The sequence below is a fragment of the Saimiri boliviensis genome, chromosome 12 (genome assembly GCF_048565385.1).
Source record: "Saimiri boliviensis isolate mSaiBol1 chromosome 12, mSaiBol1.pri, whole genome shotgun sequence".
NCBI classification, from domain to species: Eukaryota; Metazoa; Chordata; class Mammalia; order Primates; family Cebidae; genus Saimiri; species Saimiri boliviensis.
The window spans coordinates 72,916,391-72,932,621 of NC_133460.1; positions in this window are offsets into that span (position 1 = coordinate 72,916,391).

A 16,231-nucleotide genomic window follows, 5' to 3' on the forward strand; every position below is an offset into this window, starting at 1 on the left:
CACCCTTCGGTATCATTTCATGCTAGACCCAGACTGGGATAAAGACGGATACTTGTACCTTGGAGAGAGGTTTTAACAGAATTCCTTCAGTGGAGTGCTCTGCTTCCCTGTTCTTCAGGAATGTGACAGATTGTGGGGAAAGATTGCCTGATGTGAAAAGTGAGGGATACATGCACCTCCCTTTGCTTTCCCACCTCAGACTCCAATGGAGAAAGGGAATGGGGAAGGGAGTCATGATGGGGGACCACAGGTTCTAATACACGTTGAGCATCCCTCATCTGGAAAACCAAAATCTGAAGTGCTCCAAAATCTGAACATTTTTAAGCACCAACAGGACACCACAAATGGAAAATTCTGCACCTGACCCCATATGAGGGGTTGCATGCAAGATGCTTTACAGTCAAGAAATAGTCACAGCTTTGTTTCATGCACAAAGTTATTTAAAATATCGTATAAAATTACCTTCAGGCTATGTGTATAAGGTATATATACAACAACATAATTTTATATTTAGAATTGGGTTCCATCTCCAAGATATCTTATTATGTATATGCAAATATTCCAAAATTCCAAAATCTTCTGGTTTCAAGCATTTTGTATAGGGGATACTTAACCTTTAGGAGCAGCATTCATTAGCTCTGGTGTCAAAAAGAATGAAGTTCAAATCTCAGCTTGGCTGATGTTAGCCTTTATGTTTCTTGCTTCAGTGTTCTCGCCTATAGAAGGGGAAATGATTCCTGTTTCCCGACATTGTTCCCAGTGAGGATATATTGGAGGGAAACCATTTTATCATGAAGTATGGCACATAGTGGGTACTGAGAAATGTGAATTCCTTTCTCCTTGCTGCTAGATGTTCCCGCATCATTTGTGATCAGCTTACTCTGGCATCCTGCTCTCCATTAATGTTTATGGTGTCTTCCAATGCCGTGAGCTACGAAGACAAAACAGACACAGATGAAGTGACTTGAAATTTTTATAAGGCTGAGTCCAAATGTGCTTCCAGTAGAGCTCATATTCTGTCATAATGTTTATAAGAGGATTCCGAGCACTGGATGGGAGGCTGTGCATAAAGGTCTTTAGGCTGCTTCTCCGTTTAGAGATTCTGTTATTTGGTAATCTTTGATCTCACGTCATACATAAGATATCCATATAATTTACTGTTCAAACTTGGAAACTTTTGAGAGTGAAAGGGGTTTCTATTAAAATCACACCTAGACCATGTGTGTAAATTGGGATGCTTAGGTTAATGGAGTGTATTTTTACCCTGATTAGGGTATACAACTTTGGCCCAAGCTCTGTGCAAGTTATACAAGTTCACAGTTACCCAGATTTCATGTATTTTAAGTCATGCCAGTTCTTCTTTTCCTCTTTAGCCAATGACACTTGTTATCTAGGCAGGGACTTCTGGAAGAAAGGTTAACAACATGTAGGATATAGGTAAATAACATACCAGATACACATAAGGAGACAAATGAAACCCGGAGGGTGAGCCAATCCAGGATCTAGATAGTCTTGCAGCTTCCCGCAGGGTCCCCCACCTTCCGCTTGTAGCCTCCCTGACAACCAGCTGCCGAGGGAAGTGTCGGCTAGGGAAAGGCCAACCAGATGCTACTCCCAGAAACCCTAGGCCAAATTCAACATCTGTTTGTGGTCTCAATGGCTGGCTCTAATGTTCCAAATTCATGAGGATGAAAATTAAAGGGAGAACTTTCATCACTGCGGTCCTCAGGTACCAAGTCAGCCTCTTGAATGTCTCTGGGGGCCAGGATGCTGCAGCAGGTAGCATAAACTTTACAAAGAGTGCTGCCCAAATGGAGACAGGGATGTGGGAGGCAGGCCCAGAAGCACAGACTGTGAGCTTGAAAGGGCCTTTAGAGATGTTCTGAGGCAAAAAGGAAGAAGATATGGGATTATAATCAGTAGATTATGGTTATCCTTTCTGTTAGAGAGGAACCTTGGTGTTCTCACCTGGAAATTGGGTATAACCAATGTCTCCACTAACGTTCACTGTCCAGAGTCATTGGAAAGTAAAATGACATAATGAACATGGAAGGAACTTACAAACCACAAATTCCTATATAAATGCCAGATGCCATCATTATTGGAAATCCTCAATTCAAACCCCTGAATTCACAGATAAAAACCTAAGGTTCAGGGAGGTCAAGATTCTGGCTCAGTGTCAACAAATCCATTGATAAGAGATGTTAATGAAGATATGAAGATAGGGAGGGATGTCCATGACATGTGTCTGATAGGGGAGGATGACATGTACTTTCATAGCGGGGGACTGTTCATGGCATGTGTGTGATGGAGAAGGGGATAAGGTCCTTCATGGGGGGATGTCCATGGCATGTGTGTAATGGGTAGGGGACAAATCCCTTCATGGAGGAGATGTCCATGGCCTGTGTGTAATGGGGAGGGGACAAGTCCTTTCATGGGAGGATGTCCATGGCATGTATGTGAAGGGGGAGGGGAACAAGTTCCTTCATGGGGGCGCTGGGGTGATGTCCATGGCCTGTGTGTGATGGGGAAGAAGGTGACTGAGAAGGTAAAATTGAACAAAAACAAAAAACCAGGGACAAATCAAGAAGGCAAAAATACTTTCAAGGAACTTAATTTAAATTTGTGATGAATGAGATGAGAAAAATAATGCCATGGTTATTTTTTTAGGCAGCAGGAGCCTTCACATCTGTTAATTCCTCGTCGTTGTGGACACTGACTAGAGTTGATTTCATCTGGACCTTTTCATCATGAGGCTTTGAGGCTATAGCCGATTATACTGGTAATCCAGCTGTTTCATCTCTGATTAAAAAGGCTCCTTGGGCTTGCCTGTCCTGCTCTTACTCTAATGCATGCAACTGGGGCCTGGCTGGGTTGGAAAAGGATATGAGGGCCAGAGAAGGTTTAAGTAGGGGAGGGTTGAGGCAGCTTAACAGAGCAACTAAGAGCACAGACCCTGGAGCCGGACTGGCTGGGGAAGAATCCCAGAGTTGCTGCTTACCAGCTCTGCCGCCTTCAGCAAGTTACCTAACCTTTCTGTGCCTTGGTTTTCTCATCTGTAGAATAAGAATATAAACAGTCTTCACATGATGTGAGGCTGAAACAAGTTAATACATTTTAAATGCTTAGAAAGGTACCTGGCACACATTCAACTCTACTTACTGTTTGTTATTTTATTAAAAATAAAATGGGTGTCATCGATGGACATGAGTGAGAAGCAGTTTGGAGTAGAAAGAACATGAGTTTGGCCATCAGACAGACTTGCATTTGAATCCTGATTCCACAACCTTTTAAAATCAACATTTATATTTTTCTAATTATAAAAGGCATATGTGTTTATAGTAGAAAATTTAGAAAATACAGGAAGTAAAGACAAACCCTAAATGTACCACAGCCAGATGGCCACCATATTTCATGTTGTTGCCAATGATATTTGCACTGGAGCCTGTTTCTGATGCTGGTGACTTGCTGGTTTTTATTATTCCTCCTCTCTTTGTATATCCCTCAGGGAGATATCTAGGAATAATTTCAGGGCAAGGGACTGTGAATGCTCAGTAAAGAAAATATTTTTTGACAATGAGGAGTCCTTTGATACGTAACTCAGAGCCTTTAATCCATACCCTTTTTATAGTTTGTTCCTGACATTTAGGAGCTAGGGTTTCTGGTGATAAAGCATGCCAAGCATTTAGATTGAAACTTATAAATTCCTTCTTCCAACTTCCCTGCTATGATTACTTAGCTGCCCACATTATTGTTGTAAATTGCCAAGGGTGGCCTGTGAGTGACAGGTAGGTTATTTGTACCTGGTGTGGGTCACACTCTCACTTGGTCTGAGTGTTTTGTTTAATGCTCCACAAGAAGGCCGTCGATGGGAAACAGAGTAGAAGTAATAGGAGAAGTCTGCTGGGTGATGATTTGGCAGCTCAAGGAAAGTTGTAAATTAGGCTGTCAGAAGGGAACTTTCTGGCAAACTCAGTGAACAAACACAAGGTGTGTGCCGGCCAGAACTTGTAATAAGCTGACTTTCTCTTTCACTGGTGGTTTCCTCTTGTTGGTTTTTTGGTGAAGTGGTTAGACGTGTTAACTATCGCCCAAACAGAATAGGGACTATTCTGGGGTTGGGGATGCAGAGGTGGCCAACGGTGGGGAAGAGGAAGGGTGTAAATGTACAGATCCTCAAGTCCAAGCAGTCTTCTGTGAGCTTGGAGAAGGGTTGACGGTGTAACCAAATCCATGCCTGGTTACTGTCTATGAGCAAAGGCGCATGGACTAAGTGCTCTCAATAACCCCTCTTTCTGCTTTCAGCTTTTGGCTTCAGGGTCACAGAGGGTCTGTAATATAAAATCATGACACTGATAGAAGCATTAAGGAGGTTTCTCTTTTCTCCCATTTAGTGAACAAACTAGGCCTTGTCATATATGACAAATCCAATTGTGTAAGTTAATTTTCTTATCTTTAGTCAGTGTAACAGCAATCCACACTGGTGGTGAAACTAGAAATGGGTCTATCTTTCCCACCAAGGCGCATGTCAATATGGCCAAGTACCTCCTTTAATTAGGGTGACCAAACATTTTAATTTGCCCAGGGCAGTCATAATTTATGCTTCTTGTTCTAAAGAATACATGTTTATAAGCCCCTCCTTTATTCTCAAAAATGTCCCAGTTAAAATAATAAATTATATGGGTTCCCAAACATGAACAAAATCAGGGAGGAGCCCTCCAACACAGGCCAACTTTTCACACTGCTGCTTTGCTCAGAAAAAGTTTCATTATCTCTAAAAGACTCTTAGCCCTGGGGTCATGGTCTGATTTTTTTTTTTTTTTCATTTCTCTAGCAATATTGCTCCCCAACTAGGGACCACTGCCTTTTAGTGCATTGTTTTTTCAAACTTTTTTCAGCAGCAGAATCTATTTTTTCAGATGAAAAGTTAGGCAGCGCTCCAATGTTTAAAGCAGATAAAGTAGAGCTTTTCCTGGTTGAAGTGGGGGCGGGAAGCTCAGATACCCACACATTTGGCCTCTCTCTTTCTTTCCTTCTGGTCTGGATCCCTACTGAATTTTATGCCTTTGTGGAACATGCATTAAAATTTACCACCAGAGCATAATGCTACCATCAATTTAATGTGTTGCCAGTTTCTTGATGAAATAGTTTTGTTTCTTAGTAAAGTCAGGTTAGCAATGCAGCATCTATTTAACCTTGGCACAAGTTAATAATGATCGGGCTCTTAAAAAATATTACCCCAGGTCTCAGCCTGAATTCTAAGTTAGGCTACTCCACTGCCTTAATTCTTCAAACCAGTGGAATCTTGACTACTTGTTTTGATGTCCTCTCCATGGAATATGTCTGAGGAATGACTATACCAAGGCCTGTTTTATCAACCCCAGGTCTCCTGGTCCCAGATCATGATAAGCCTATAATCTCACTTGTTCTCTTTCTGGGCACTTCAGCCCAATTCTAGCTTTATGGCTTCTCCTCTGTAACCTTAGCCTTTGTCTAGGATTTGAAATGCTGTTCCAGCACACTTATTTTTCTCTTCATTCTCTCAAATCTTGAGCAGGTCATCCTAGGTACCCTTTTCTGTTGAATTCTCAGTCTATTTTAAAACTGTACCTTTAAAAATGCCTTTGCAGAACCTATCATACACATCAATGCATTAAAAATCCTTCTTCACTGAACCTCGGTAGTCCCTTCCAGCTTTGCCAGTCCCATTATTTTAGACAGCTTATCCAAATACAGTCTTTCATCAGAAACAGCCGCATATGTACGATTCCACACCTATATTTCAACCACAGTTGACTCACCAGCCTGAGGACCCCTGTCAATTCTCAGTGATTCTGGGGAATCAGGTTATTTTTCTTGGCACAAATCCAAAACATTGAAGCTAAAATTCAATATTAAGCTGATCTCCCTAGGATATCATTAAGAGGGTTTAGTTACTGAAACACCAAAGGATATTGTCATAATACAGCAATTTCATTCAAAATGGCCTCATGCCCCAGATCACTGCAACTGCTGCATTATAAATCTCTAATGCCCTTGGGGTGGGGTTGGGTGGAGTGAAGGCTCATCAGCAATGGATGCTTTTGCATATTTGTTTATTTATTCAAATATGTTTAAAATGAAGTATTTTCTTGACAGCTGATTTGAGGTACTAGTAATTGCTTTTAGATGTATAGAAATATACAAAGGTTTTCTACAAGTTTTTCTTACTTGGGATGTTTGTGAAAAAGTCATTTATACTTTGAATGATAGACATTCATATGTATTGCATGTTGCATATAGAAAAGTTGCCTGGATTTTTTAAAAAAGGATTTTTTTTCTGTATTTAATAAGTTCTTATCTTTCAATTCCTCAAACTTACACACTCTTATAATGGAGAAGAATCAATAAATAATTTCAACTTAAACCAAGGATAGGGTGTCTCAACCTTGGCAATATTGACATTTTTGGGCCAGATTTCTTTCTTTGTTGTTGGAGACTGTCTTGTGCATTGCAGGGTTTAGCAGCATCCTTAACTTCTACCCAGTAGATGCCAGTAGTATCCTCTCTCCAACCCAGTTGTGACAACCAAAAATGTTTCTGGATATTATCAGCATGCTTTGGGGTGCTAACTTGCTGTGGTTAAGGACCACTGCCATAGAAAGAGGAATGAAGCCAGAGGAAGAGTTGTACATAGAACAGCCTATGGCACCACAGCCACTTCAGCTCCAGTCCCATCTATCAGGGGTAATGGGGATCAGGAGTTGGCTTGCTTGCAGAATGAAGCAACATGAAACTATGAGAAAATTTCTCCCAACAGATCCTGGGATCTCCCAAGATTCTCCTTCTACAATTTTTTAAAGCACCTTTTGCCTTTGGAGTTAACTTCATATAGAAAGCGCATAGAGTGCTAAAATACTAAGTAATCGAGACTTATATATGTAAAATCAACAATTCAGGGATGTGTTTATATCAGTTAGTTTTTGCTTCTAAGCAAAACAGTCCAAATCTCAGTGGCTGAAAAAGACACTTACTGCTCATGCATCGGGTTGACTGGGGTTCCACACATCGAGGCTGGTCTTGACTGGCAGCTCTGCTTCGCAGTGTAGGTCTCTGGGTCGGTTACGGCTGCAGTAGCTGGCTGAATTCTGCTCCATGTCTCTCTCTTTGTCCTGGGACCAGAGGGCTACTTGGGGCATGTTTGTCTCTGGCAATGGCAGAGGTATAAAAGGATAAGCAGAAACACATAAGCCTTCTTGAGACCTTGGGTCAGAACTAGGATACCACCACCTCTGCCTCATTTCATTGACCGAAGCAAATCACATGGCTGCCCCGTTAGGGGAGAGAACTGCAAAGTTATACGGCAAAAGGCATATGGATACCATAGTTGGGTGGTGGGGATGTGTGTGACAGGGGAAAAGAACTACAGCCAATAACGTGATCTATCACAGCTCTTATTTTTAGAGTAATAGTTTTGCTTTTATATAATTTCAGAACTGTGCTCTTTATGTTTTTCTGGATACCTCTTTAATGACAGAATAGAATCACAGGACCATTTTAAGAATGGAATCGTCTGGTAGGGAAGGGTGAACCAAACAAACTCTCAGAAATTTTATTTTAACTGCAGTTAGCTCAGTCTTGTATGAATTAAGCAGCATTATATTTCTGTGGTTTTCAAAAATGGAAAAAGCTGGATTTATCCAACACGGGGGCAGAGAAGAAATGCATTTTCAAAGATGTTTGTGAGATTAAAATGCAAAAACACCTATTTTTAAGGATTGGCAGATTGCAGATGTGTTGGCCAGAGGAATGTTGAGTGAAAATCTCTGGAATGTTTTAGCAACCTTTAAAATTTATTGCCAGGAAATGTGTGCTGCTTGCCTTCTCTGCATCTTTTCAAAAGGTCTCTTGTAAATCCAGTCAAGCCTAGTCCAGGTAGGGAGGTTTGGAAACAGTGATAAGTGAAAGGCATTCTCTGCTGCTATGCCTCAGCTCCAGCCTGACCAAACACCGTTAATGTGTAACCCGAATCTGACCACTTCTTTTATGTTTACATTTGGTTTCAGTGTTATTTTTAACTGGTGAAAGAGCAGTTCAAAGTCATTTTTTTTTTCTTGGCACTTACCATAATCTCTCATGGCTCAGTGGCAGAATGGCAATAAGTCACGTCAGAGGGCTTTAAACCTGGTAGAATTAAAAATCACTTACCTTATTACACATGTGAATGTGCTGAAGATGGATGGGTCAGGGTGTGCAAGGGTAAGATATTATATCAGAAATAGTGTTTAATTGTTTTTGCTGAGACCTCAGATTTAGAGGATGGTCTACATATTTGGCACAATTCATCCAAAATGGGTGTGTCTACTCCACTCTATCGGAAGAGCTCAGAAACAATGAAACCAAACCAAACCAAACCAAAATGCTGACCATGTAAGTGCTGGAGAGGATACTGAGCAATGGGAACTCTCAAATATTGCTATTAGAAATGTCAAATGGTTCACTTTGGAAGAGTTTTATAGTTTCTTGGTAAAATATATGCTTACCATAGGACCCAGAATCTCACTCCTAGGTAGTAACTCCAAATAAATTAAAACTGTGTTCACACACAAACTTCTACATGGAAGTTGATAATGGCTTTAATTGGTGATGGATAAACAAACTGTGGTGCATCTAGACAGTGGAAATTTACTTAGCAATACACAGGAATGACTACTGATATATGAAATAACATGGTTGAAGCTCAAAGGCATTATGCTAAGTAAGAAAAGCCAGGCTCAAAAGGCTGTAAACTGTGTGATTCCATGTATACAACATTTTGAAAACAGCAGGCCTATAGAAAAAGAGAATGTATTAGTGATTGCCAGAGGTTAGGGTCAGGGTCTAGCTATAAAGGGGCATACGGGAAATTTTGGAGGTGATGGCATTGTTCTATATCTTAATTGTGGGAGTGGTTTCATGACTGCATGTGTATATCAAAACTCATAGAACTGCACACTAGCAAGGGTGAATTTATCCTAAAATAGGCCTAATTTTTAAAAACGTGTGGTTCACTGTCCCCCAAAATCTTCTGTTTTTATATTTGTCAATATAACATACATATTGGTATGGCCACCAACTCATGCCTGCTTCTTTGGAAATGGTTTCCTGCCCACAGTTCCTGCTGAAAGAGCGGGCATAGACTATGCTTCTTCTAGGTGATTTCATATCCAGACCCCACTTGATGGGACCATGGGTAGATATCTACCCTGAACTGAAAGAGTAAGATGCTCTCTTTTGAGACTTTAAGAGACATTGAAATCACAGCCCACAGGGTGTAGAGTTTGGCTTGCAGGTATGTTTTATTTGGCACAGTGTTTAAAGAAAATTAGTTGCTAGTGTAAAAAAAAAAATCGGAGATTTCACATAAAAATCCAGATTTCCGGCTTCTCTCGAACAAATAGGAGGATCTGGTAAAATGGTCCCAAATTCCTGCATGAAAACAATTGCTGGAGCTGAGGTCCATTGCCCGCTTCACACCAGCATTGCATTCTCCATCTGCACAATTCCTGCCACCCCCCGTGTGAAGCCCAGTCATGGCTATGCATGTGCTATTAGTTGGCTTTTATAGTTAAGGGAAACAGAAACTATTTCTTATATTTTTTTCTCTATCAAAACTAGAAAAACTGAAGATAGGCCATGTTTCATGAAAAATAGGAATAAGCATATTACTTTGTGAAAGTAATAACTCTTCTAGTAGCTTATAAGAAACAAACTAAATGCGTCTGCTGAAAGAATATACACTGCTTCCTTCCTGAAACAAACATAGCTTTCTGCACTCATCCGTGCTGCCTTACTGGTCTCTGTAGGCATTTGAGTTTGCTCCACCCTCCCAGTCAAAAGGTTTCTGAATAGAAGAGTACTAAGGTTGCATAAAGTTGAAGATAAAATAGGCACCATGGCAAGCTATATCCACTTGCAAACTACTGTCACTGGGGAGGAGGAATTGAGAGCCTTACAAAGAAGCAAGTCTGTAGATACTGAAAAATAAAATTGTGTGTGTGTGTGTGTGTGTGTGTGTGTGTGTGTGTGTGAAAGAGAGAGGGGGAGAGAGAGAGATAAAGAGAAAGAAATTGAGAAGCACAAAGATGTTCAAAGGAGAGTGTAAGTGAATTTTCTTTAATCACTTATAGAAGAAGTTGGGCTTTTAACCCAAGTCCTCCCATCAGTGCTTCTCAAACCTTAATGAACACACATATCCTGGGGAGCTTGTGAAAATGCCCATTCTCATCCAGCACCTCTAGAGTGAGGTCTGAGATTCTGCATTTGTAATGAGATCCCAGGTGACGTTAATGCTGCTGTCCACATTTTGAGCAGCAAAGCCCCAAATCATATAGTCTACAAAGAAATGGTAAAAGTTTACCAGCCTTAACTTTGCTTTTTAACCATCATCTCTCCATTGAAGGACTTGGTAAAATCAGTTTATGGTCACTTACCAAAGAATATCACTGTCCTGGAACAAAGTGCTGTTTACAGCTTAGTGGGTGCTGGCACTCTGGAAAGAAAGAATAATTTTGTGATTGCCTGGCTGGCATCTTAAGAGAAGCCATCTGGATTAGCAGCCCAGCTGAGTGACTGTGCACCCTCCCTGCTTAGTCTTGGCTGCTTTGCTCTGTGGCCTTAGGCAAATCACCATAGTCTTTGCTTTCTCACCACTCAAATGGAGGTGAGTTTTTGACCTTGTAGGATATTGTGAAAGATTTAATTAGCATTTGTGAAAGCTTTACAAGATGTATAGAGGAAAAGTACTCAGAAGAACACAGTAATTTATAGTCACTATCATCGTTTCATTACCGGTTTAGCTGATCTGACAGGCAAGTCAGTCTAAAGGAAGCCGTCTCTGTAATCTGTAACTCCCTCATGGTTGAAAATACTGCAGGGAGGAACATTACAGCTATCTGTGGAAAAAGAGAAATTGTGCTCCTTTTTCACAATCCCTGATATTACTCAGATGTCTACCACTTCAGGTTTTAATATAATAGATTTTTTTTCGTGTAATGAAGGAAGAGTCACTTTTTAATTGTCCCTTCCTTCCAAATATGGGCCACTGTGACACCTGTTTAAAACTTTGGTCCTCTGGTTTGAAAGAAATGTTTTCTCATTTCTCTTTCTCTAGAGAAGCTCTGTCCAATAGAAATACAATATGGCAACAAAAGCAATTTAGAAATTTCTAGTAGCCGCATTAAAAAAATAAAAATAATCAGATAAAATTATTTTTTAATGTGCTTATTTAACCTATTTCTAAAATATTTTAATGTGTATAAATATAAAAATTATCGTTGAGATATTTTGCCTTTTTTCAGTACTGCCTTTGAAATTTGACATATCTTACACAGCAGCATCTTTCAAATGGGATGCCAAATTTTCCTTAAGAAATAGTCCTGGCTGGGCATGATGGCTCATGCCTGTAATTCCAGCACTTTGGGAGGCTGAAATGGGCATATCATTTGAGGTCAGGAGTTCAAGACCAGCCTGACCAAAATGACAAAACCCCATCTCTACTAAAAATACAAAGTATTAGCTGGGCATGGTGGTGCACACCCATAATCCCAGCTACTAAGGAGGCTGAGGCATGGGAATCTCTTGAACTCAGGAGGCAGAGGTTACAGTGAGCCGAGATTGTACCACTGCACTCCAGCCTGGACAAGAGTGAGACTCTGTCAAAGAAAGAAAGAGAAAGAAAGAAAGAAAGAGGGAAGGAAGGAAGGAAAGAGAAAGAAAGAAAGAAAGAAGGAAAGAAAGAAATAGAAAGAAAGAGTGAGTTAATTCTGGTTTAAACTTCCTAAAGTTTACAACTGAAAAAGTAGATTCACATATCCAAGTTGTTCCAAACATATTTACACTTTTCCAACTGAATAGAGTATCAGATTTTAAATTTAAATGTCAATTATGAATGAAATAACACTTAAAAATCAGTTCCTTGTTGAGGGGGAGCACTGATCACATTTCAAAGGCTCACTTGTGGCTAGTAGCTGTCTTGTATTAAACAGGGCAGGGTGAGAGCCTCAGTGAGGGTTGCGGATGGCATGAGACTGAAGAAGGCCTATTCCTGCTCCACCAGTGACAGTTTATGTGTGTCTTTTGTCAGTGGCGTTGCCTCAGAGCAGACAAGCCCTGTCAATGTGGCAAGAAAGCCTTCCCTCTGTCAATACACATTATTTACCTTTTACTATTTATGGCATTGCTGTTTATGGTTCTTCTGTCTCTCAGAATGTCATATTCTCCAAAGGGACCTTGCAGAGATCCAAGCTGGGTGCCACTAGCCTAAAACAGCATCTACCCACTCATGACTCTGCTTATTCTTTCAACAAATATTTATAAAGCAAGTTTCTATGCCCACCCCTACTAAGCTTCAGTGGCTGATTCAGCCATGGGAAAGGATGACAAGGTCACTGCTCTTATGAAATATAATGTCTAGAAGTGGTAGACAATAAATGGAAAAAGACAAATAATAAATTAATGGCAATACAATATTGATAAAGAAAAGTATAGGTCTCCATGAGACCATGTGATCAGGGGACCTAATCCAGTTGAAGGCTCAGTCAGTCTTCCTTAAAAAAAAGGTATTTCCATTGGGGCCTGATGGGGTTGGTCAGTGAAGAGCTGGGAGAGGGGTCTAGTCTAGGAAGACAACATGGCAAATTCAAAAAAGTGGTAGAAGGTAGAGTGACTAGAGTGTCAAGGGCCAAGAAGGATGGGGAGATAGGTCGAAGCCAGATCCGAAGGGCCTTGAAGGCCTCAGGAAAGACTGTAGTTTTTGTCCTAACAGACTGGAGGTCACCAAAGGCTTTTAAGAATAACTTGATCAAATTCGAATTCCCCCTTTAGGTTTTTACAAGATGGCATGTGGCTGCAGGTCTTCCTTGTGATTGTCACCCTAAATTCAAATCCAGCTGACAATGACTGTGGAAGAAAAATGACACCATTTTATTACCTGTTTACTGGAAACAGCCCCCAGAACTCTCTGAAAAAGAAATAGCTTATACAGATAGCAAGGACAAAGGCAGTCTGATAGCACTGAAGGAGTGATATAACAAAGGAAAACAAAATTTAAAAAAGCAACAAACAGATAAAACCCTGCATATTCCTGATCAAATTTAAACTGAGTCTGCAAGGGCTAAGATTCATTATTATTGTATTATCATTGGTGGTACTACTACTAATAATGATGACTATTGCTACTATTTATTGAAGGCCCATTGCTTGTCAGTTTTATATATATACATAAATATATGTTAGTTTTAATCTACAAAAAGACCTGCCTGCATAATAGATATTATTCCTATTGAAGCATCTTCATTGTCTGGGGTAAATACTCAGGGTTTGTCGTCTCAGGCCAAGAAGATTAAGGACACGGACACACACAAGGAGCGAGTTTAGGAGTGAAGATTTAAAAGGCAAAAGAGAAAGAACAGCTCTCTCCCTTGCCAGAGAGATGTGGACTCCGGAAAGAGAAAAGCTGTTCCATGGGGTACTGTGCCAGATTTTACAGGCAGGCTTGAGGAGGCAGTGTCTGATTTAGGTAGGGCCCACAGCTTGGTTCGACCAGGTATGAGGTTTACATAGGGAGGCGAAGGCTGGTCACCCCATTCTAATCTCATTATGTAAATGGGGTCTTTGCTGGTGCCATATTGTCTTCTCTTTACTGTACCCGTGGTTTGGCAAAGAGAAGGGAAGATGGAGCTGCTGTTTTGAACATGTCTAGTCCCAGGTAGCTTTTCTTATGCGCATGACTGCGGCATTCACCATGCAAGCTTCCAGCTTGCTTGTCTATGTGTGCAGCTCAATTCTACATGCTGTTCTTTGTTAGAAAAGAAAATGAATTAGGGGCTGTTTTTCATTAAAACGAAAACCTTACCAAGGACCCCTGTACCTTCACTGTATGCCTAAGTAATTTCTTCTTAACTCCTATATCACTATTTCATTTTGTATACTAAAACAGGGAATTACACAAAGATTAAACAGCTTGTCCAGAGTTGAGTTGGTGGTTCTAGTGGAGTTAGTATTGGAATGTATGTCTGATTTCTAAGCCCTGATGTGTCCACATCATCATGTATCCTCTGACAGGTGGAGGCCAGCTGAGTTCTGACTTGAGCATCTGGGAAACAATATGGATGTGTTCATACAGGAACAAGACCACTTACTTCTGTGGCAAAAGTCAAGGGTCAACAGAGGTGTTGGGATGTTGGATACCTACTGAGACTTGGGATACACTACCCTCAAACTGTTTTTTCCAACATGCGTCTTTTCCAAATGCTGTGTATGTAGGTCAATTTTTCTCTTTCCCTCTTACACTCTAAGTTTTGACCTTTTCTTTTGCCCTCTTGCTTCTCTACCAGTCAATTGCTTTATCTGCTTTGTTGACTTGAGCTGGGCTTCCTTTGTGTAGCTTGTGCAATAGCTCAGCAGTCTGTAGCTGGACATGACCTCCTTCCCCTGCTAGGGTGGTATGTGTGGGCAGCCTGTGCTGATACGTATTAGGCACATGTTCTTGGCCTAAGGCATAGCAGACACAGCTGACAGACAGCATGAAGGAAGGAATGGCCCTCAGCACAAGAAGCTGGCTGTTACGTGCATTTGAGCAACACCTTTCTGACAAGCTTGCAGAATACTTGGACATTTGAATCTATTAATCTCTAATACTATTGTCAGAAGAGGAAGGTGTCTACCATATCCCCACAAAAGGAAACACGCTTGATTTAATAGTTAAGGGTGTAAATAAAAAGGCGTGTTCAAACTTCATTTATCTCAAAAAACATTATTGAGCACCTAATATGGTCTAGGAATGACTCTAGGTTCTAGAATACAGCCATAAGCTAAACTGATTAAAAACAAGCAAGCAAGTCAGCCATCAATCAAACAAACAAACAGAAAAAAAACCCTTTCCAAATGGAGCTTTTATTCTAGTAGGGAAATGCAGAAAATATACAAAATAAAACACAAAATACAGGTGCGTTTGATAATGGCAAAACTAAAACAGGAAAATGAGATCGAGTGTTTAGGGCAATCAGAGAAAGCCTCATCAAAAGTATGCAATTTGGACAGAAACCTGAAGAAAGTGAGGAGAATACTGATGGAGCATTCTGGAGAGCAGCTTTCCAGGCAGAGGAAGCAGTAAGTGCAAAGGTCCTGAGGCAGGATTGTGCCTGGAGTGTTCTGAACAGAAAAGAGGCCAGTGTGGCTGGGGCTATCTGTAGCAGAAGATGGGGTTGGAGAGATCATGGGGGCTTACAGGGACTTGCAGTCACTGTCAAGACCTTTGGCTTTTCCTCTGAATGACATGAGAAGCCACTGAAGGCTTCTTAGTGGAGAGTAGCATTTGTCAGGACCACCGGTGTGGAAAACACAGTGCAAGCACAAGGATGGAAGCCATTGCCATCGTGCACACGAGTGATGGAGCTGAGACAAGGTGAGAGCAGGGGAGACACTGAGGACTGGCTGAATTCTGCATATATTTTGAGGAACAGCCAATAGAATTTGCTGATGGATTGGATAAAGTAAGTAGATTATTTGAAGTCATTTTTTTTCTCCTACTTAAAAGTTATTTTAGCTATTTTCAGGCATAGATAGGAAACTACCTAGGTTGTTTATTAGCCTTGGTTGGATACTTTTTTTTGAGTGTCTCACTCTGTTGCCTAGGCTGGAGTATAATGGTGCGATTTCAGCTCACTGCAACTTCTGCCTCCCGGTTTCAAGTGTTTCTCCTGCCTCAGCCTCCTGAGTAGCTGGGATTACAGGTGTGCACCACCACACCTGGCTAATTTTTTTGTAATTTTGGTAGAGACAGGCTTTTGCCCTGTTGGCCAGGCTGGTCTCAAACTCTTGGACTCAAGTGATTCACCTGCCTCAGCCTCCCAAAGTGCTGGGATCACAGGTGTGAGTCACCATGCCTGGCAGATTAGACATGTCTTATATTCCTTAAGTAAACCATCGCTCTATCCTTCTTATAAAAATCATATACAAAATGAAAACTCCCATTTGCTGTCTCATGCTTCTTTTCTAAGAAATAGGTAATCCCTATTATGTTTGATTTTTATATGTGTGGATTTACCTGTTTGAAAATTTATAGTTTCATTCTTTCATGTTGATGGGATCATATTGTTCAGATTAATTTTTGCTTAATATATCTTAAAGATCTTTCTCAACTAGTACGTAGAGACCCACTTCATTCTTTTAGATTACTTAGACTGTCCACTAGAAATGCATCTGACTCATT